Source organism: Vicugna pacos, chromosome 10 (assembly GCF_048564905.1).
Source record: "Vicugna pacos chromosome 10, VicPac4, whole genome shotgun sequence".
In the NCBI taxonomy this organism is placed as follows: domain Eukaryota; kingdom Metazoa; phylum Chordata; class Mammalia; order Artiodactyla; family Camelidae; genus Vicugna; species Vicugna pacos.
In genome coordinates, this window is record NC_132996.1 from 52094677 (window position 1) to 52115792 (window position 21116).

The window sequence follows — 21116 nt, forward strand, 5'->3', positions numbered from 1 at the left end:
AGCACTTTACACCCACAACAATCCTGTGAGGTCTGTACACTTACCCCATTTGACAGGTGAAGAAACTGAGGCACCAGAAAGTGAAGTTATCTGCCCATGGGGATAGAATAGGCGGGGTTTTGCAAATCTTAGCCTGACTTCAGAAACTTTGTTCTTAACCACATCACTACACGGTCTTTCCCTAAGAACGGAAAAGCCAAGTTTCCACGACATAACCTTGGCTCTGTCAGTCTGCAGCGTAAGCCACCCCACTTCCCTCACCGTTCAGACCAAAAGTAACCTCTGCCTCATGAGGCTGTGGAACTGCTGGGCGTGGGGCGTCCAAACGGCTTCCAGGGAGGTAAGGGCGAGTGGAAAGCAGTCCGCACAGACGGCAACAGCGTGGAAAGTGAGAATTCACCAGAGGCCGGACTCAGAATGCAAGGCGCCTTGGAGAAACGCAAGGTCCCAGGAATCCCTGGAAACTGGGAAAAGACCCTCAGTGATGCTCTGAGTATGAGAGGGGCCTCAAGCTGATTTCACTTAAATCATAAAGGGCGATGACATCCTGTGCCAAGAGAGAAGACTTGTGAAGTCTCAAGACTGACCCTTGCATTTTGATGCTTTTATTCCCTTGGTTTTAAGATACAGTTTTTTTTTTAACATTTTAAAACTCTGACATTGGAATGCGATTATACTCAATAGATACATCAATTGTGGTGTTTGTCTTTCTACTTGAAAAATTATTGTTCAATTGCTTGAGCAGATTACAACCTAAGGGTGATGTAGGTTGGAGTAAATGCAGCTGGTTAAGTCTAAGAACCTTCGGACAGAAGCAGATGGAGCTGCACTGACTTTCTCACTCACTTGTCTCTTTACTGTCAAGGTTTCCACAACTCCAGCCTGTCATACAAATGCACGGAGGCAAAGCCCCCACCTCTGCCTCGCCTAGCAGACTCCTGCTCATCCTTCTGATCTTGGATCAAACATTGCTTCCTCCGGGAAGCCTCCCTGACTTAGCAGATCAGCTGTAACCTCCCACCTGGACTGTGATGGGTGAGGTGTCCACCGTCCCCCCTGCCCCGCACAGCACTCTCCTCGAGCACAGGATTGGGCTAATTTTCCCCCTTCACTATTAAATCACCAGTTAAGAGCACAATAGGAATTTCAATAAGATTTTGCTATGTGAATAAATTTGAGTCTGTAATGTAGAGCTAGAAGACAAATGACTGATTTCTGCCTCAGATGATCAGAAAGTCCTTTCAATAATCCTCGGCAAATATCACCACCAATAAGGGTGGACATGAGCGAGAGCTTCAGGAGATAAGAAAGTTTTGCCGTCTTCCTCCCATCACTGGATGGAGTTGATAGTTAATCCACTGCATGTTAAATAATATTTAGGCGTTTATTATTTTGTCCTACCAGCTCCTAGTGAATCCTTCTTACTCCTCGTTCATTTATAAGCCAAAGCCTCACTTGAAGGGAGGTAAAGTCAATAAACAGTATGACCACAACATGTAGTACAATATTAATAATACATTTTAAAACTTGAGGAAGACTACAACAGAAGTTGGTACTACAGGTTATTATTCATATTCCTTAAAATCCTATAATCCTTTCAACCACTAAGGAACATTTCACAACTAGAAGCGTCCCCAGAAACCCTCAGATCTGGCCACTCTGCAAATAAAGGTCAAAGACACAGAGCAGCTGCTGGGTGACAGAGGTGTCCGGCTGGTGCGCTGGAACAAGAGACTCCTTGCAAAAATATGGAAAGCTTGAGGTCAAAGCTTTCGTGCTGGTTCACTGCTGCAGGTGCTTCTCTTTGCCCTAACACAGTGGTTCTCAACCATGGGCAGTTCTGTAATACCTATGGACATTGTTGGTTGTCAGAACTGGGGAGAAGGAATGTTACTTGTGGACAGAGACCAGGGATGCTGCTAAACATCTCCCACAGCAAAGTAACCCTGGCTCCGAATGCCAGTAGTGCCAAGGTCAAGAAACCCTGCCCTAAGGGATGTCAGAAAAGGACCCAGAATGAGCCCTGGGCAATTCCCCACATTTCTTGCCCCCAACCCCAGCATGCTCCCCACCCCACCCCATCCACCACAACACAACACATCTGAGGTTGTACGTTACATACCACGGCACCTGTCTACCCCGACGTGTACGCAAATATATACCAGAAGACAGGCCCAGCCCCACCAGGCACACGACACATCTTCCAGGAGCAGCAGTTTTTCTCAGAATTTGCTGAACTGACTCAATTCTAAGATTCATCTTGTCCCCATACTATAATATTTCTGAAAATGGAACATGTCTTATATCAATGTAGCTCCCCCCCCCAAATGCTATTATAAAATCAATGGAAACGCTTACAAATGATTATATATTAGAATTAGAGAAACATGGTAGTTTAAAACATAACCTATAGAAATAAACACAAATGGATGATGCAGTGTGATGTAAAGTGTGCTTGAATTCCAAGGACGGAACACGAGGCTTCAAAGAATCTCTCCCTCGCAGCAGGCTCCTTCAGCCAGTGAGGTCACACTCCTCCAACCTTGCTGGGAGAAAAGTTCAAAGCACAGACTTTACTCTCAGGATAGAAGAGGACCCGTGGTCAGGAGGTCTGTGATGAGACCAACCACAGCAGGATCGCTTTTCAACCTCAGCATCCCGGAGGCCCACCCTCCTCCTCCTGGCCCTCAGCGCCCTCCTCCTGTACCTCCACCCCTTCACCCCCATGGCCACCCTTCTGTTCTCTCCCATCACAGGCACTATTTCTGGTGGTTAGCACTTGGGGCATTTCGGAGGTTCACTGGGAGGGCAGCCCCCAGGGTCCTGACCATCTTGTTTCACGGCTTGGGTGTTGCAAATGAGCAATGAGTGATCAACACAACAGCTCCGGAGTGAGTGAGGCCAGTTACAGACGCAGACTCAGCACCTTCGCTGACTGTCTTCCTGGACAAGCTTAGGTAACGGCAGGGCTCTGTTTTCTCATACGGAGAATGGCAGGGGATGATAGAAGTACTGGCCACCGCAGAGCTGTGTTTTCTCTGTAGATATACACAAAATAATGCTGTGAAATACATGGTGCAAGGCCAACGGCTCACAGTCAGTTTGGTCTTCTGAGCAGGTTGTAAGACATCCAGTGATTCTGAAGACTCCATAGCCTTGTACATAGTTACACTTTGGGTGTTCCTGGTTAGATTGAATGCCATCAAGCATGTCTAAATTGGGAGAGCCTGTCATTTTTTCTTCCAAATTCATATTCAAAAACCTATAATCAACCCATACAATATTACCAACTGATTTTTAACAGGGATATTATCAGTTTATGCTGCTTTGTCCTATAAAATGTATGGGGGTAAGATACTTGACCCCACTGGTGTCCTGGATCTTAGAAAGGTTCAGTTGGAGAGAATTCACTGGTGCTCGTTTGCTTCCCTGGCCAAGTGTCATGGCTGTGCATTTGCTAAGATTAAGACTCCAGGCATTGGTCAACTAACCTTTGACAAAGGAGGCAAGAATATACAATGGAACAAAGACAGTCTCTTCAGAAAATGGTGTTGGGAAAACTGGACAGCAGCATGTAAATCAATGAAGCTAGAACACTCCCTTACACCATACACAAAAATAAACACAAAATGGATCAAGGACTTAAACATAAGACAAGATACAATAAATCTCCTAGAAGAAAATATAGGCAAAACATTATCTGACATACATCTCGAAAATGTTCTCCTAGGACAATCTACCCAAGCAATAGAAATAAAGGCAAGAATAAACAAATGGGACCTAATGAAGCTTACAAGCTTCTGCACAGCAAAGGAAACCATAAGTAAAACAAAATGACAACCTACAGAATGGGGAAAAACTTTTGCAAATGAAACCGACAAAGGCTTGATCTCCAGAATATATAAGCAGCTCATACGACATAGTAAGAAAAAAACAAACAGCCCAATCCAAAAATGGGCAGAAGACCTAAACAAGCAATTCTCCAAGGAAGAAATGCAAATGATCAACAGGCACATGAAAAAATGCTCAGTATCACTAATTATCAGAAATGCAAATCAAAACTACAATGAGGTATCACCTCACACCAGTCAGAATGGCCATCATTCAAAAGTCCACAAATGACAAATGCTGGAGAGGCTTTGGAGAAAAGGGAACACTCCTACACTACTGATGGGAATGCAGTTTGGTGCAGCCACTGTGGAAAACAGTATGGAGATTCCTCAAAAGACTAGGAATTGACTTACCATAGGACCCAAGAATCCCGCTCCTGGGCATATATCCAGAAGGAACCCTACTTCAAAAAGACACCTGCACCCCAATGTTCATAGCAGCACTATTGACAATAGCCAAGACATGGAAACAGCCTAAATGTCCATCAACAGATGACTGGATAAAGAAGAGGTGGCATATTTATACAATGGAATACTATTCAGCCATAAAAATGACAACATAATGCCATTTGCAGCAACATGGTTGTCCCTGGAGAATGTCATTCTAAGTGCAGTAAGCCAGAAAGAGAAAGAAAAATACCATATGAGATCACTAATATGTGGAATCTAAAAAAAAAAACCCAAAACATAAATACAAAACAGAAACAGACTCATAGACATAGAATACAAAGTTGTGGTTGCCAAGGGGGTGGGGGGTGGAAGGGACAGACTGGGATTTCAAAATTTGTAGATACTGACAGGCATATGTAGAATAGATAAACAAGATTATACTGTATAGCACAGGGAAATATATACAAGATCTTATGGTAGCTCACGGAGGAAAAAATGTGACAATGAATATATATGTATGTTCATGTGTAACTGAAAAATTGTGCTCTACACTGGAATTTGACACAACATTGTAAAATGATTATAATGTAGTAAAAACTGTTAAAAAAAAAAAAAGACTCCAGGCCACAACCAGGGCTCAGCTGCAACTCCAAACAGATTGCCTTTGGTTGGCACATGGGTAGACAGGGGATGCAGTCCAAGACAGCCACTTTGGGTCAAGAACACATTTCATCTTTTCCCCCTGGGGCAAGGAAATTCAAGGACCCTTCTCCATCACTTGAAAGGTAATTGGTTCTGAAGGTCCAGAACATCACTTTTCTCTGGGAAAATTAAAATGGAAGCCATCCTTGTTCTTTCAGAGTTTTTCCCACATATAAAGTCACTCTGTTAACATTATTAGATAAGCAGAAACTAATTTTCTAATAACCCATTATATATTTTAAAGTATTGGTTTTTCAAGTAATAATTAACATACTCATTTAACTTACACATTTTTATTGCAAGCATTGTATGTACCTCTGGTTATAAAAAGGTAAGAGTTTTAAAAGTAAATTCAAGCTTATTTCACTTAATTTTAGATGTCTATTTAGGCAGCAAATATAAATACAATGATTTAAATCAGGCAGGGTGGGGCTTTGTGCAAACAAGTGCATTTGGACACCACGGGTGGCAGTATTAATGGGACTTAGTAACTCCGGAAATAAGTAGCAAGTGTTATAAATCTGTTTATATTCCTGGGCCTGGAAACTCCATCTTGGGAACTATCTCCAAGAAAAGTAAATTCAATTCAGACAAAGATTGTCATTTGTTGCATTATTTATATAACAAGAAAATTGGAAACAATGCAGTTCAATCACTGTGCAAAGGTTAAGCAAACAACGCCACAGCAACAGTGAAGCATAATAGAGCCATTAAGAGATGTAATTTCGTATCCGTATTCCCATATGGCAGCCTAGTGCAGCTGGACATAAAGCAGGCCCTTTGCACGGCCCATACAAGACAAGACTGGACGTAAGAACAATCACTAGGACTAGAAAGGAATTTAGAGTAAGAATTTACAGGAAAATGATTTAAGTTTCCTTTCCTAAGGAGAAAAAGGAGTGGGGAGGCAGCCTAAAAAACAGATATAAGACTAAAGACATGTAACACAATCTCAAATACACGTTGTCCTCTACTATGACTAGAAGGAGATGCATTTTAATAGCGATTATCTCTGGCTGAAGGAATTACAGGTGATTTCGCCCCTTTATTTATACTTTTGAATATCAGAACAGTTCTGTGCAATAAGCGTATAGAACTTTTATAATAGTAATTGCCTTTTTAAAAAATGAAACGATAAACAAATGAACTTTAACAAATTAGTTTAAAACAGTGAGAAGAAGTAGGCAAAAAAAGTGAACAAAATAAGACACTTATATTACTGTAAAAAAAAAATCATTAGGTTTTTCACAGCTTGGTATCATCCACAGTGTCAAACACATTCAGAGCATCCTTGCTCAAAATCCATCCTTTTCACACTTTATGACTTCTTCCTGATTTCTTGAATTATTGCTATCAGCAGTTTTGGCTTCACTTAACTTACTATTTTTTATCATTTTTGGGGGCGTCTGAAAATTGAAATCAAGGTGTAAAAGGACAGAGCATTTGAGTATTACTCCAAGTCCGATAAACCCTAAAACTGTTACCAAACATAACAAGCACTTAGTAGATATGACTGAAGAACTGAATGAACATCAGCCATTTTCTTCTCAATTATGGAGGGGAAAAAAGAGTAATTTGAAGGGAGAAAACAGCAGGAGGAGCTGGTGGTCTTTGTGAGACCTCTTGGGGTTGCAAGAGGGATACAGAATGTGACAGATCCCAGAGGAGAACATTGGGTCAAATGCCTTATACATTCAACGATATCAGAAAGTAACTTTCCAACATGAAAACCAAGCCTGCTGGTCTTCCCACCACACCAAGTTCAGGTGACAGTGCAACATCACTTACACTTTGGCTTTTTCATCTTTAGACCCAAGAGTTTTTGCAGCAGGGTTAACTGGTTGACAATACAGTGTTACTGAAGACACTCATGTATCCTACACTTGCTAGTAGAAATACAGTTATCACACCAGGTAAATGGCAGGGGTGGAATGAATGGACTTTCACCTGGACCAGTTTCTTCAGCAATGATCGCTGAAGAACACTAGGAAGAGTCTGGGGTTGAATGCGGAAGACAAGCTCATTAAGGACTATATGTCTCATATATCTGGGTGCTTAAGCTCTTCAAGATGCAATCACGGATGAGGACTTTGGTACAAGGTACAGTTTTTCCAACTCAGCACTAAACAGCTCATGGATATGAGAAATCATTTAAGGGGGAAGAAGTCCACGTGGAAAAGTATGGCTATCATCGACTCATTCATTGATTCATTCAACATGTAGAGAAGTAGACCATGTGCCTGGTTCATTGTTAGGCACTGGGATGCTGGCACCTACATGTTTTCTTTACCAACCTGAAATGTTTCAGAGCCAATTGTTTTTCTGATGAACAGATCATGTTTCCCAAATTTTACTCCTTCTTTCTCAAAACTTCTACATTTCTAGGGAAGACCTGATTCACAGAAAGAGGCACACAGCCCCAGCGAAAAGCAAGGGTTTTTGCCAAATACCAAAAGAGGATCTAGTAAGGGTTTTATAATAACCTATTGTTCCAACCTTTGTGTTTCTCCTCTTCCTGCAGGAATATAAAGTTCCTTCTCATCGCCCCTCACAGCCCACCCACACCGCACCCATGATTTCTGACCTGACCATCTTCTCGTCTCTGGAACGCACTGGCCGCACAGCACCGGAACGAGAGGTGTCTTACATCTCAGGGCTGCTGTACCACAGAGGAAAATCTGTCAGGTGCTAAAGTGTACCTAGCCAGTGTTCTGATATCACAGAAATAACAAACTGTCCTATTGACTGTCGTCATTTGGCTGAAAAGCTCAAGGTCACTTTGTGTTTGTTTGAAGATTGTGTAATTACAGGAGTTAAAGACCTCATCAGGATCATCTTAGGACTTTGATACCCCTTTACTCTTCATAAGCAAGGACCGTACCTGTTTCCTACCCAGGTTTTGTGGCTTTCCACTCAGCTAATCCAGCAGCTAACTGGCAAGTCCCTGAGGCAGTCGCTGTCACCAGACCAGCCTCCCCTGGCACTTACCCTCATTTCTCTGTCACCATCCTGACAGCCACCTGCGATCACTAACCAGTCCATCCCTGGCAGCCTTGCTCCTTGACACCTAACCTGGACTCAATGTACTGAGCCTTGCCTTCTAATTCCCAATATAAATGAAAGAAACCCTCTCTCCTTTTAAGGTCTAGAGATGTTCCAGCTTTCTAACCCTTTCCCTATGCTTAAATTCTAACCATTCTATAGCTTAATTCTTCATGGATTTTGTTATGGGACCTCTGTCTTGTTTTCTAGTTAAACATAAAATGAAAGGTCAACTTATTATTTTCAGATGGATTTTAACACCAGTCCCCAATTCGCCTTCAACGGCTTCCACAGATAACAGCACTCTTTCTCAGAATGTGTCCCTCGGAACACTAATCGCCTAAAATGTTCCTGGATGTAAAGCTTAAGGGGAATTGCAGGATTCCTAGACAGACCCCTCATCATATTTGTGGCTCTTTCACAAGCTGTCTCTGGTCCTCTGAAGTGAGCCATTTAATCCCAATCTGAAACTGTCAAAAGAGCTATTGCAACTGAGAAAAGATTGTATTTTATTTGGTTCCTGATTGCAGCCATAGATAAGTCTGTAGCATGCAGTGGACAGCTTTTGGCACTCCACCTGAGACTTCAACCCTCCTTCCATCACTCATGAGCTGTGTAATATTGGGTGGATTACTTAACAACTCTGGACCTCAAATAGCTCATTCGTAAATCATAATATATATCCCACAAGAGTGTTGTGAAAATTTTATCAGTCAACATGCATGTAAGTACCTAGAACATGGATAGCATGCAACACATGTAACCATTATTACTTCCATCATTATGTATTCATTCCACAAATAATTCTTGGGCAAAATCGTGACCGCCTTTATGAGTCCTTAATGTCCTTTGAATGACTCTGCTATTGAGAGCTGCCATTAGAATCCACGCTGAATTCACAGAAAACTAGATTTTCAGATCTCAGATCCCCTCGGCAGCTAGACTACCTCCAGGTTCTCCTAGTTTCAACATCTCCATCCTCTTTTGGTGACATTTATCACTGTAAGATCTAGACTCTAGCTAACCTTCACTGAAGACTTACTATGTGCCAGGAACATTCTAAGTGCTTTACATGTGTTTGTCTTGTTAAAATCTTTCAACAACTCTGTGAGGTTGGCACTAGCATTATTTCCATTTGTAGGCCAGGAGAAGGCACAGAGAGGCTGAGTAACTTGCCCAAGTACACACAGCAACCCAACAGCAGAGCTGGGATCCAAACCCTCAAAGCCGGGCTCCTGAGCATTTGCTTGTAACCACTGCATGACCCTTCCTCTCCCGGGAGGGGTCTACTGTCTCTCTAGAGAAAAGGGTGATGTGAGGTATGGGAACAATATTCAATACCTTGTAATAACCTTTAATGAAAACGAATATATGTATGTATATGCATGACTGGGACATTGTGCTGCACACAAGAAATTGACACATTGTAACTGACTGTACTTCAATTGAAAAAAAATTTTTTTAAAAAAGAAAGGCTGAGATGTGGAGGAGGCATGGATGGGTATGGGTGAGGCACAGAGAGCAAAACCATATTTTGGGTGTTGTGCAGAGAAAACAACCAGCTAATCAACTAGTCAGGCACAGCCTGAGTCACAGTCACATTCTGCCCCAGAATGTTCTGGGGTTGCTGCAGACCCATGGACCTCTGAGTAGGAGGCAGGCAGCAGGCTGCTGACTGGCAGCAAGGAAGGGGGCCCAGCTGGAGTCTGGGACACAGTTAATGAGAGCTAAGCTGCTACAGATGCCTCTTTTTCTAGGTTGCCAAGTGTTTTGTCATTTGTAAAATAGGGGCTCATCAGAGGGTTTCAAATATTTGGGATGCAGAACCAGAGAGTGGAATTCTAGACTGTCAGTCCTCCCCTGGTTGGATATCACCAACAGATCCAGCTCCATCTCGACATGACAAGCAGAAGAACTACCACTAAGAACACTTTCTATAAGCTGGTTCTGTACGTTGACTTCCAGTAACCCTCCACATAGAATCATCATTCTCTCCACCTTACTGATGAGGCATAGAGACGGGAAGTCATTTGCCCCCAGGACATGTGGTTGGTGAGGACTGGAGCCAGGACCTGAGCCCAAGATGGGAGAAACTCATATCCAGGTGTAGTCTAGGCTCCCGACAGGTGGTGCTGGAACAGAAGACGCAGCCACACCTTTTATTTTCTGACTCTATCCTGCTGGAGCTCCTACGACGGTCCCAGGATGCAGAACTACACGTGGCAGACCAGGTCCACGCCCTCACTGACCTGAACTTTCTGTTCCTACAAGGAGAGACCATCAAAGGGGAGCGCCTAGCAAAAAACAGGGGCACAGGCAGAAGGAGGGCGTCCTCCAGACATGGGGACCCTGCACTGACTTCCATCCATCACCATCACTCTGCACAGGGAGGCTGGATTTAAAAGCAGTTCTTGGAACAGATTCTGCGTCCTCTCACACCAAGAACACCATATGTGTCCCTGATGCAAAAGGAGCGAAGACAAACCCCCCGCTGTTCGGGACATGGTGTCCAGGAGGCTGGCAAACAAATTCTCAGCATTTTCTTTCAATAGCCTGGAGGCGGGGCGGGGGTTTAGCAGCTGAAAGTTTCCCTTTGTGTTGCTCTCACAGACATTTCTGAAGGGGTCAGTTTTGGGTGATTCATCATCTACCCAAGTGGATCCGCACTGAGAAGCCAGCTCAGACACTGTGGTAAAAATAGGTCTCTGCTCACCCACCTTCTTATTAATATTCTCTAAGTGTATTAGGGACCTTCAGCCAACAGTGAGAAAAGTTCATTTATCCAAAAGTTGCTACACTGATTCTAATAACTTGGCAGAAATAACTTTATAACGAAGCCCTTGATTTCTTTTCAAAAAGTGAAGGGGAAATGCTACATATTAAACAATCCAGCAAAGTGATAACTTGTTCCGACTGTCTGCGGGCATCTGAGTACCACTCACAAACCGTCCATACTACTCTGTGCCTTCGCTTCTTCACGTGGAAAAGGGAGATAATAACCACAATGCTTAGTGTACTCACAGGTTAATACACTCAGGCCCTTGTGATGGTGCCTGGAAATAGCACGCACTCGATACAAGTTAGCTCTCGTTATGTAAATTCAACCTACTTCATAACATTTACGGTCGTGATTAACTGTCATTTATCCCTCTTGTACTTTGTGCCAGGCCCAGGGCTGAGAGTTTAGAGACATAATGTGATTCAGTCCTCAAGACAGTCCCATAAGGTGGGTATTATAATACCCATTTTACGGCTGAGGAAATGGGGAGTCAGAGCAGTCCACAGCTGGTGAACGGCAGAAGGGAGCTGGAACCCAGGTCCGTCTGAATCCAGAATGCTATGGCATCACCAGGTAAAGCTGATTCAACTACAGTCCTGCAATCTGGCCTTTCAGAGTGTGAGAAAGCTCGGAAGTCAGCATTTCCAACATCAATTATCCTAGCGTTCCCAAGTCTCCATAGTCATCAAAAATTATATTTAACACGTAGTATCACTCGTCTGGAAAACTCCTCTTCATCCTTCAAAACCTTGCTCAGCTGTCTCTGTCTCTAGATAGCCTTCCTTGACCATCCTCCCACTTCAAAGAACTGATATTTTCTACTCCTGAACTACCTCTGTTTCTGTTACATATTCCAACTTGCTGCAACACAGACTGACTCACCATTATAAGTTTATATGTCTGTTTGTCTCTTCCACTAGGGTGTGAACTACTCCATCTAGACACCTATCATTTAAATCTTTGGGAATTAGCAATTTATTTCAATTCTCTGGGAATTAGCAATGCATGCATGATCTACATCAGTGGTTCTCCGTGGGGGCAGTTTTGCTCCCCAGTGGACACTTGGCAATCTGAAGACATTTTTGGTTGTCACAATTGGAGGTGGGAAGATGTTACTGTCATCTCACAGGTAGAGGACAGGGATGCTGCTAAACAGCCTACAATGCACAGGGCAGCCTCTCCACAGCAAAGAGTTATCCAGTCCCAACTGGCAGTGGTGCCAAGGTCAACATACCTAGTCTACCTGGTAGCTCTCAATCAAGCATCACTCACACTGTTGACTAAAGAGTTCACTGCACTCCATACATCAGGGCTCAGGGCCTCCTGTAAACTGTGTTTCAGACCTCAACTATCTGCTGCGCCCTCGTGGGATGATTATAAGTCCCCATCCCTGATGACATGCTTTGCCACTCGGCTTTGGCCAATGGCACGAGAGATGGCTCAGATGTTCTCCGTGCCTCACCCACACCATCGCCTGTCACCCTAATGCACTCCAGGGTCTGTATCTCTTTGCCTGAGGGCTTTCACAGAAGCTGAAAGGCTACTCTGTCCCCACACAGGCCGGCAGTGCCGGGGAATTAAATGCCCCTGCCCGGAGCAGCCTTCAGCCAACGACCAGCAGGTTCGAATGCATAAATACCTCAGCTCCCTCATTCCTGGCGAGGATAACAGGACACATGCTTCGCCCTGTCTCCGTGGATTTTCCCCGTGGGTTAAACTGGGGTTGCTCACAGTGGTAGTGGGCCTGACAGCCCACCCTCCCTGGGCCCCCCACTCCCCTCCCCCTTTCCTACTGGTGTTTCCTGTACCTCCCAAATAAACTACTCGTCCTGGAATCCTTGTTCTGGAATCTGCTCTTAGGAACCCAAACCAACACAGAATGAAGTAACATGTCTCTTCCCATGATTCTGTCATTGCTCCTTTTCCCTCTGATACAAGAGAGGCATGACCCAGGTGAGGGCTGCGTCTTCAGCCTGGGTCCCACGTGGAGAGACCTGGAAGACACCAGCAGCTGGCCTGAAATCCACATGTGACAGACACAAGAAACAAATTGCTGTGGTTGTCAGCCGCTGAGATGTGGGAGGCGTCGTTACTGAAGTGTGACCTGGTGAAGGCTGACTAATACAGGGCTTATCCCTCCTAGGGGGGCCTTCCTGACTGACTCTATTCTAGAAGACCTGGGCTACTTACCTCCCAAATGATGTTCATTTAAGGGCAAAGTCAGAGCAGAGCCTTGCCAGCTCCTTGAGGCTGGAGATGATTATTTACTGCCTTCCCCTTGTGGAGTTTCCTGTAACTCACGGTGCCCTGTACTATGCTGAGAATTGGTGAGTACCTAGGCACTGATGGACTGAACCCTGAGCCATCTGGGTTTTACCACCAGCTGGCGCAAGCCTGGTGTCTATTTGGGGAAAAGGAGCCTAAGATGAGGCTCTTGGCCGAGAAACAGGTGAAAGCACTGATCACACCACACTGTGCTCCACTTGGGTGACCCCGGGGAGTCCCTTCCCCCATCTTGAGCCTCCCATTTGGAATGCAGGGTCTGACCCTAAGCTCTAAGATCCACCACCAGCACTCAGCCTCACTGAAGACCAAAACCAACTCCATTTTCTCCATCCCCTGCCTAACCCACCAGCCTTCAGCACAAGTTAAATTCAGACCCAAAATCTCAGGGGAAGACTGTCTCATCTAGTCTACCAACAGCGGATTTCTTCTCTCCTGTTCGCAGATCAGAGGAGAGGGTGGCATTCTCCCTTTCCTCTGCCTCTGACACTGAGTATGAACTCCGGGCTACACATTAGGCTGAAAACTACTCAGGGTCCATCACAGGATTTCTCATGCTTGAGTCACTCACATCTGCCTCCTGCTCTCTCTTGGTTTAAAGGGGAAGTTGAAAGGTTTCAGGACAGTGATAAAGGCCTAGCAGTACCTATCCAAGGTTTTAACTTTGCCGTAATCAGAAAGATTGAAAGAGATTTGAAAAGGGAGTAATTTTCTCACCACGTGATGCAGTGTTAATTTGTCACCAGTGCACCCCCAATCATCTCGTGTGCCCTTAAAATCATCTTTCATTTCACTGGGGCATCTGTTTCACACTTTCAGTAAAGTTGTACTATTCCCTGTATCTTTACCATCTATGGTTTAGTTAACAGCATGGGTCTGAGTCCTACTCTGCCACTTCCTAGCTGTGCACCCTCGGCAAAGTCACTAAGCCTCTCTGAGTTTCTGTTTCTTCATCTGCAAAATGGGGATAATCATAGTCCCTACCTCGTAACGTGAAGACCTTTGAAAAATGCTTGGCTCACAGTCAGGGTCAACAAATTACAGCCGTCGCTATTTATCATGGTTAACTCTGTATGGTAGGTATTTTGATGCCCATTCTACAGATGAAGAAAGGAAGACCCAGCCGAGTAATCTGTCAAGGTCGCACAGCCTTGCTTTTCCCACTTATACGCAACTGCCTTAAAGAGCAGCCAGGATGGTCACCTGTATTTAAATCCGGTATTTTCATTCCTGCCCTATTTTATTTTATCTTTCCTAACTCTGCGGGCTCTTGCTTGGTTGCCTGCCACTAAAATCCAGAAGACGTTGATGCCTGGACATCAGCAGTCAGTTGGAGCAGATTCAGGCCCAGTTTGTGACGCACCTGCCTGCCATGTCTTCGGTCCCAGAGCGTGCCAACTTGCCCCGATGTTTACCATTTCCTGGAGGAAAGCACGTGAGGGCAGAGATCTCATCTAGTACCCCTTGGGAGCACATCGCTGCGTGGGGAGCCCTGCCTCTTGTGATGGGGTGAATGTGTACAATGCTGTCATTCCTGTACCTTTTTATTTTTAATGTGCCATTGATACACTTCTCACCTGATTCTAATTAAACTTTACCTCAGACCACCACCTGCAGAGAACACTTTAAATCTGCAGAAAACACAAGTCTGGAAGAAAGAGAGCATGCTACCGTGCGTTGCTTGCTTTCCCTTCCCATGTCCTTTCTGGCCTTAAAATACCAACATTGAGTCCTGCTCTGAACATGACATTGTGGGGGCAGCAGAAATAACATATCCCAGAATGATCTGTCTTCCCCACTGTCTTCCCAGAGAAGGGGGCTCTGGAGATTAAAGTAATACCACAGGGATGGGTCTTTTGTTATGGAACTAGAGGCAGTGGGGTGGGGGCGGAGGGAATCAGACACTCTTTTAGCATAAAGATTATTTCAGCCTCACCCACAAGGCCTGATTGTGCCGTGGATGCTCCACCCACAGGCTCCATCCACAGAATCCATTTACAAAGGTCCAGGTTCCTTATCACAAGCCTTGTACCATGCTGCCACTCTCAAGCAAAACAAATGTTTTGAGAATGAATGGAAATTCATGCTGGAGGCCAGAAATAAAGACATGGGGCCTTAGGGATAAAGGAGGTATGTGGTCTGTGGGACCATGGGACAGGGGACCCCAAGGGCTCTCAGTCCACCGCAGGGTCACCCCCAGAGTGCACCCAAGAATCTCTGGCTGAGGTTGGGAGCCCAGGACAGGCAGGACAGTCCGGCATCTCCAGCACCTGCTGGGCTCTGTAAGGCTTGGATTTGATCACTTGATCTGAAGCAAAGGACTGGATGGATATTCTCAGGAAGCCCCCTGAGGGTCATAGCTGGCTGGCAGCCTAAGGAGTTGAGTTCTGTGGCTAAGGGCACCTGAGGTTGCAGGTGAGCATTTGTGGGAAGCAGGAAGGGGGAGGTTCTGGATGGAAACTTATGTTCTTTCATTTATGAAAACGGCTTTGTTGACGCTTCTCAAAGCACTGTCCCTAACACCAGATCCCTCAGACACACCGGAGCACAGACTAGCCATATATACGGGCCTAGAAAGAGCCTGGCATTCCCATATCAGGATTTGACATATTTACTCTGAATTTCCATGGACTGCCTTCTGTGCTACTCACTGCGGGCCATACAAGGTGAGACCCCACCGTCTGAGGGCTGACCATCGTAGCTGTTGGTGGGGTGTATGTGGTGAGGCAGGCGGCCGGGGTAGGACGGTGCAGCAGTAACTCAATACATAACTAATGATAAATACCGTTATGATATGACTATGACAATTATCCTTAGCTAGAAAAGGAAGAAACAGTCCATATAGAAATAAAGTCGCGAGCTCATCTGGTGGTGGAAATCAAGAATCCCTAGGGAAAGTGATGGGGGAGGGGCGACGACAGAACATTCCACCGACCCTTCCTTTAGTCCACCTGCAGCCTCCTCCAGAAAGAAGACTCTCCTGAGACAACTGCATGAGTTACTTCAGCTTTCAAGTGAACAGGGATGCTGCTCACGTTGGGGTAAAAATGTCCCACCAGCCCCAAGAGAAGCAGCCTGGAGTCTTGACAGCAGCCCGGCAGACGGGATTTACAGGGTTGGAAGAGATGCCCAGAGAACGGAGCGGGTGTGATGAGGTATCCCTGTGGCTGCGTGGGAGGCAGAGGGACTCTTCCACATGGAGCAGAGAGTGAAGAGAAGGGCTGAGCAGAGGGCCCGGGGGCAGGGCAGGGAGAGGTGAGCTGTCTTCCCATTCCGTCTGCGTGGCTGTCTCACTAGAGGCAGACACTGAGGCGGGGGGGGGGGGACACATATTCGTGACAAGAGACCTCAGTGCTGAGTCTTCCTTCCCAGCATCTCAGCGGCCAGTTAGAGCTTCCATAATCTCCCGGATCAAGAACAGAATGAGTTGTCCATGCTGAGCATTGAAGGGGGAGAAATGACGGCCAGAGTAGACAGAAGATGTAAAACTTTGCCCTCCCTGAGAGTCTGTGGGGGCGCCGAGAACTCCAAAGGGGGTACCCCTCTCTCCATCACGGTGACCGCTGAGCTCTTCTCCTGCCCAGGCGATGCAGTGAGTTGACTCACTTGTATTGACTCTGGTCCTGCACCTTTAAGCCTGGTGGCCACCCTGAGTGAGAACGCCCTAGCAAGTCCCCTCCACCAGCTCACCACTGACACTTCCAGTCGCTTTTCCTATCATTTCATTCACTTCCTGTCTATAGGCTCCCTTCACCACCTGGGTATGGTACCAACTCGGCCAGGAGCCACCTCCACTCCCTCCCTGCTGACCTGACAAGTATCTACCGGGGGTGGGTGGGTAGAGCTCAATGGTAGAGCATTCATGAGGTCCTGGGTTCAATCCCTAGTACCTCCATTAAATAAATACATAAATAAACAAACAAACCTAATTACCTCCCCCCATTTAAAATTTAAAAAAACCCCAAAAAACTATCTACTATGGTTCAGCTGGGCCCTCAGGACCTCATCCCTCAGTTACATCCTCATCCCCTCATGGGCCCTCGCATACGACTTGGGTGGCCAATGGCTCCTGAGTTAAGAGTCTACATCCATGGAGCAAAGTAATGCTGACTGCTTCCTGAGAAGCCGATTTTGAACCCTTGGCCTCGTTTTCCTTGATTCCACCAGATGAGGGAATAGGCCCACGATGCCTCAGATCTTTGCAAGGACGACTGTGACCTCATTTAAGGTCTTTAGTAAGAGGCACCATCTGCAGGGATGCTTGAAGTCTCACATCTGTAGTTTCAATTCTTTATTGAACAGTCAGAAGGGCCACTGGCTGAATTCATGTGAACGGGTGTTCAAGGAACCATCACCTGGGAGGCAGAAAAGCAGTCTCGGGCCGCACCCAGCCCTGAGGAACGAGATGCTGAATTTTTAACAGAATCCCCAGGTGATCCTTAAATGCTCTGAGGCCCAAGAAGCATTACTCCGCCTGATCTTGAAACTCACTTGGCTAGGCTACAGCTCTAAAACTTTTTTAATTTGGAAAATAAAATAAGAACGGAACAAAATCAGAGCAGCCTGAGAGCCAGGAAGCCACTAATCCTCATGGGAAGTTGAGGAAGGAGTCCTGGGGTCCGGCCCACAGTCCAGCTCCCCTTTCAGCCCTTACTGTCTTTACCACTGTCCGCAGCTCCCCAAGGTGGACACAGTGTAGACTTGCTTCATTCTGTTACTGTCCACCTTTGGTTTCATGTGTGTTGGTCCCCTCTCCCCTGCCTCCGTGGTTCTGCAGCCCAAGCATGGAGCTCACGTTAAAACCCTCTGAGCTAGACTATTAACTTTCTACTTCTTTCAGTGTCTCCCAAGTGCACACTCCATATAATTTATTTGAGGTATTTATGTCAAATCCTCAGGTATTCACTGCAAGCTTATGCTCAATAACCAGGAAAGATGTAGCCTAGGAGTGGCCACAAATACGAGTATGATGCTGTCTGTGGCCTCAAGAAATTCCCACTAATAAAAATAATTATGATCCACACTTGTTGAGTTTCCTTAAAATTACTTTGTGAGGTAGGTAGCCTTAGTAGCTCCATTTTACAGATGAAGAAATTGAGGCACAGAGGATTGCAGTAACCCGCCTGAGATCGTTTAGTGCATGGTAGTTTGGGATGCAAGCCCAGACAGATGGGCTGGAGCATCTGGATTCCGCCCACTACAGCTCCCTGCCTTACAAACAGCATGCCCAGAGACGCAGCCTTTGTACAACCTGGGAGCCGACTTTCAGAAGCACCAGATCCCCCAATGCAGGGCCTGAGCCATGTCTGGGGCACGAAGGCCTCCTCTCAGACTGGAACGGAGCCTGGGGAATGTGAGGAGCCTCAGTCACAGAATGCTGGAAAGGGCTTCCTGGGACCAGGGAACAAAATGCTGGCAGGCTCCTGTTCCCGCCTGTCCTATAGCTGTCCTTTTGCACTGCCCTCTTCTTGAATACCTTCTTTCAGACCTCGAGGCCGATGGCCAGTGCTGCTGTTTCCATAACAGGGGAGAGTCCCTTCATGAGTTGGGCAAACCCACCAGGGGTGCCAGTCACGAGGACCTGCCCCAGACTGTGTCACATGACAGGTCCCAGGGGCTGAACCTGGAGACAGGAAGCAGCTGGTCCTGGGCAGACATGAGGCCAGCTGTGGACAAGGGGAAGGAGGCAGAAAAAGGGCCAGAGAGACAGCACCAAAGGTCGGAGGTGCAAGGTGAAAAGAAATGGAAAAGGATCGAAGACACTGGAAACTGAGTAGATCAGAAACAGAGAGAGGACTACATTTGCAGACCCAAGAAGTGACATCAGGATAGCACTAGGCCGGAACTTCTTAGAGTGGGGCTGCAGAGGCTGCAGCGAAGGGAACAGCTAAGACGTACTGAGCGATGACTACTTGCAAGGTTACTGTTGCATGCACCTCATGCTTCAACTCCCTTAATCCTCGCCACAACCTGAAGTCATTTCTATATTATCCCCATTTTGTAGATGAAGACATTAAGGCACAGACAGGTCAAGTAACATTCACAAGGTCACACAGCAGGGAAGTCACAGAGCGAGGAACAGAACCCAGGAACAAAACCCAGGCCTTCTGGCTCCAGAGTCCATACTCTTAACCTCCAAGATCTGTAATATTCAACGAGGCTAGTCTCAGAAGCACTTAGATAATTTATTAGGCCTTGAAACTTCCATTTCAGACTGGTTTTTCAGCCTGGGCAGTCAAGTGTATGTAGAGTAGTAGATTGAAAAGCTAGAAATGGAGAAATTATCAGATAATTCCAACTTGAGAGGCACTGAACAAAATAACTGACCAGTCCTTTCCAACAGTGTCAAGGTCATAGTGGGGAGGGTATAGCTCAGTGATAGAGCACCTGCTTATCATGTAAGAAGCCCTGGGTTCAATTCCCAGTACCTCCATTAGAAAAATAATCAAATCAAATAATAAATAAATAAAAAGGCCTAATTACCCCCCCCCAAGAGTGTCAAGGTCATAAAAGACAAGAAAAGACTGAGAAACTGTCACAGACGGGTAAGCTAAATGCAGTGTGGGATCCTGGACTGGATCCCAGCAGAGAAAGGACCTTTGCGGAAAAACTGGGGAAATCCAAATGAGTTCTAATAGTATTGGAGCAAAGTTAATTTCTAAGTTTTCATCAAATGCTCTGTGGTTATGTAAATGTTCCCGCAACAGGAAGCTGAGTGAGGGGCATACGGGAACTCTCTGGATTATTTCTGCAGTTCTTCTGTAAGTCTAAAATTATCTAAAAATTTTACAGAATTTAGTGTTGAAAAAGCAAAAAAATACAAATGACAAAAGAATTGAAACCACTGACATTCTGCTTCTAAACTAATGTGTTTTGTCTTTGTAATTGCAATCTAGCTATATTGTTTCCTCCTATATACGTAAATAAATACTCATCTTGATTCGACATTAAACTGGTTATAAATTGTAAACAAACAGCAACAAACTTGGCAATGATTCGATTTAGAAACCTGGATCTTCTTCAGAAGAACAGATCACCTCAGGTTTAAATGTACAGAAATACTGTTTCATTATGTTGTGCACCAGGAACTAACATCGTGTTGTAGGTCAATTGTACTTCAAAAAACAAACACACAAAGAAACTCATGGAAAAAGAGATCAGATTTGTGTTATCAGAGGCAGGGTTTGGGGGAAGGGGAATTGGATGAAGACAGTCCAAAGGCACAAAATTCCAGTTATAAGATAAATAAGTACTAGGGATGTAATGTACAATATGGTGAGTATAATTAACACTGCTGTATTACGTTATACATGAAAGTGGTTAAGAGAGTAAATCTCAAGAGTCCTCATAGCAAGGAAAAAATGTTTTTCCTATTTCTTTCATTTCGAATCCTTGTGAGATGATGGATATTCACTAAACTTTTTGTGATAATCATGATGTATGTAAACCAAATCATTATGCTGTACATCTTAAACTTATATAGTGTTGAATGTCAATTATATCTCAATTAAAACTGGAAGGAAAAAAAGAACAAATCACTTACACGTGCTTCGAGACGTGACTCTCATCTTTTCCTCCCTGACTCAGCAGATCTACACAATCCCCCCACGTTGGTGGCCATTGCCCAGGAAAGGCTTGGATCCCTGGGGGGTTGAGGATCACTTTGTAGGCACAGATGAGCTTCCAGAAATGCAGCCAAGTTTGACACACGCAGAGGAAAGAGCAAGCCAGCGAAACCCAAGTCTTCATGAGGGTCAAGAAGGCTAGCAGCCAGAGGGATAAAGGAGAAACAGAGGCACAGCTCCCTGGAACTATGTACAGGGCACTGAGGTAAACACTCTGCCTGCATTAGCCCATTGCATCCTCTCCACAGCCCTAGGAGGAAGGAATCATTATTATTATTCCCAATTCACAGATCAGGAAATTGAGGATCAGAGAGGTTAAACAACTTCTCAAGGTCACACAGCGAGTCAGCAGTAGACTTGGGATATAGCATGAAAACCTTGTTATCTTAAGAGACTTCAGGCTTC

At 45.3% G+C, this 21116-nt stretch overlaps 1 protein-coding gene and 1 non-coding gene across 2 annotated transcripts in view; one reads left to right on the forward strand and one right to left on the reverse strand.

The window, feature by feature from the left end:
• SLC1A2 (solute carrier family 1 member 2) overlaps positions 1-21116 on the reverse strand; it is a 131575-nt gene that overhangs the window by 73959 nt on the left and 36500 nt on the right. The window lies entirely within an intron of this gene.
• On the forward strand, positions 19447-19519 carry TRNAD-AUC (transfer RNA aspartic acid (anticodon AUC)). The gene has a single exon. It is a non-coding gene; the product is annotated as a tRNA-Asp (tRNA).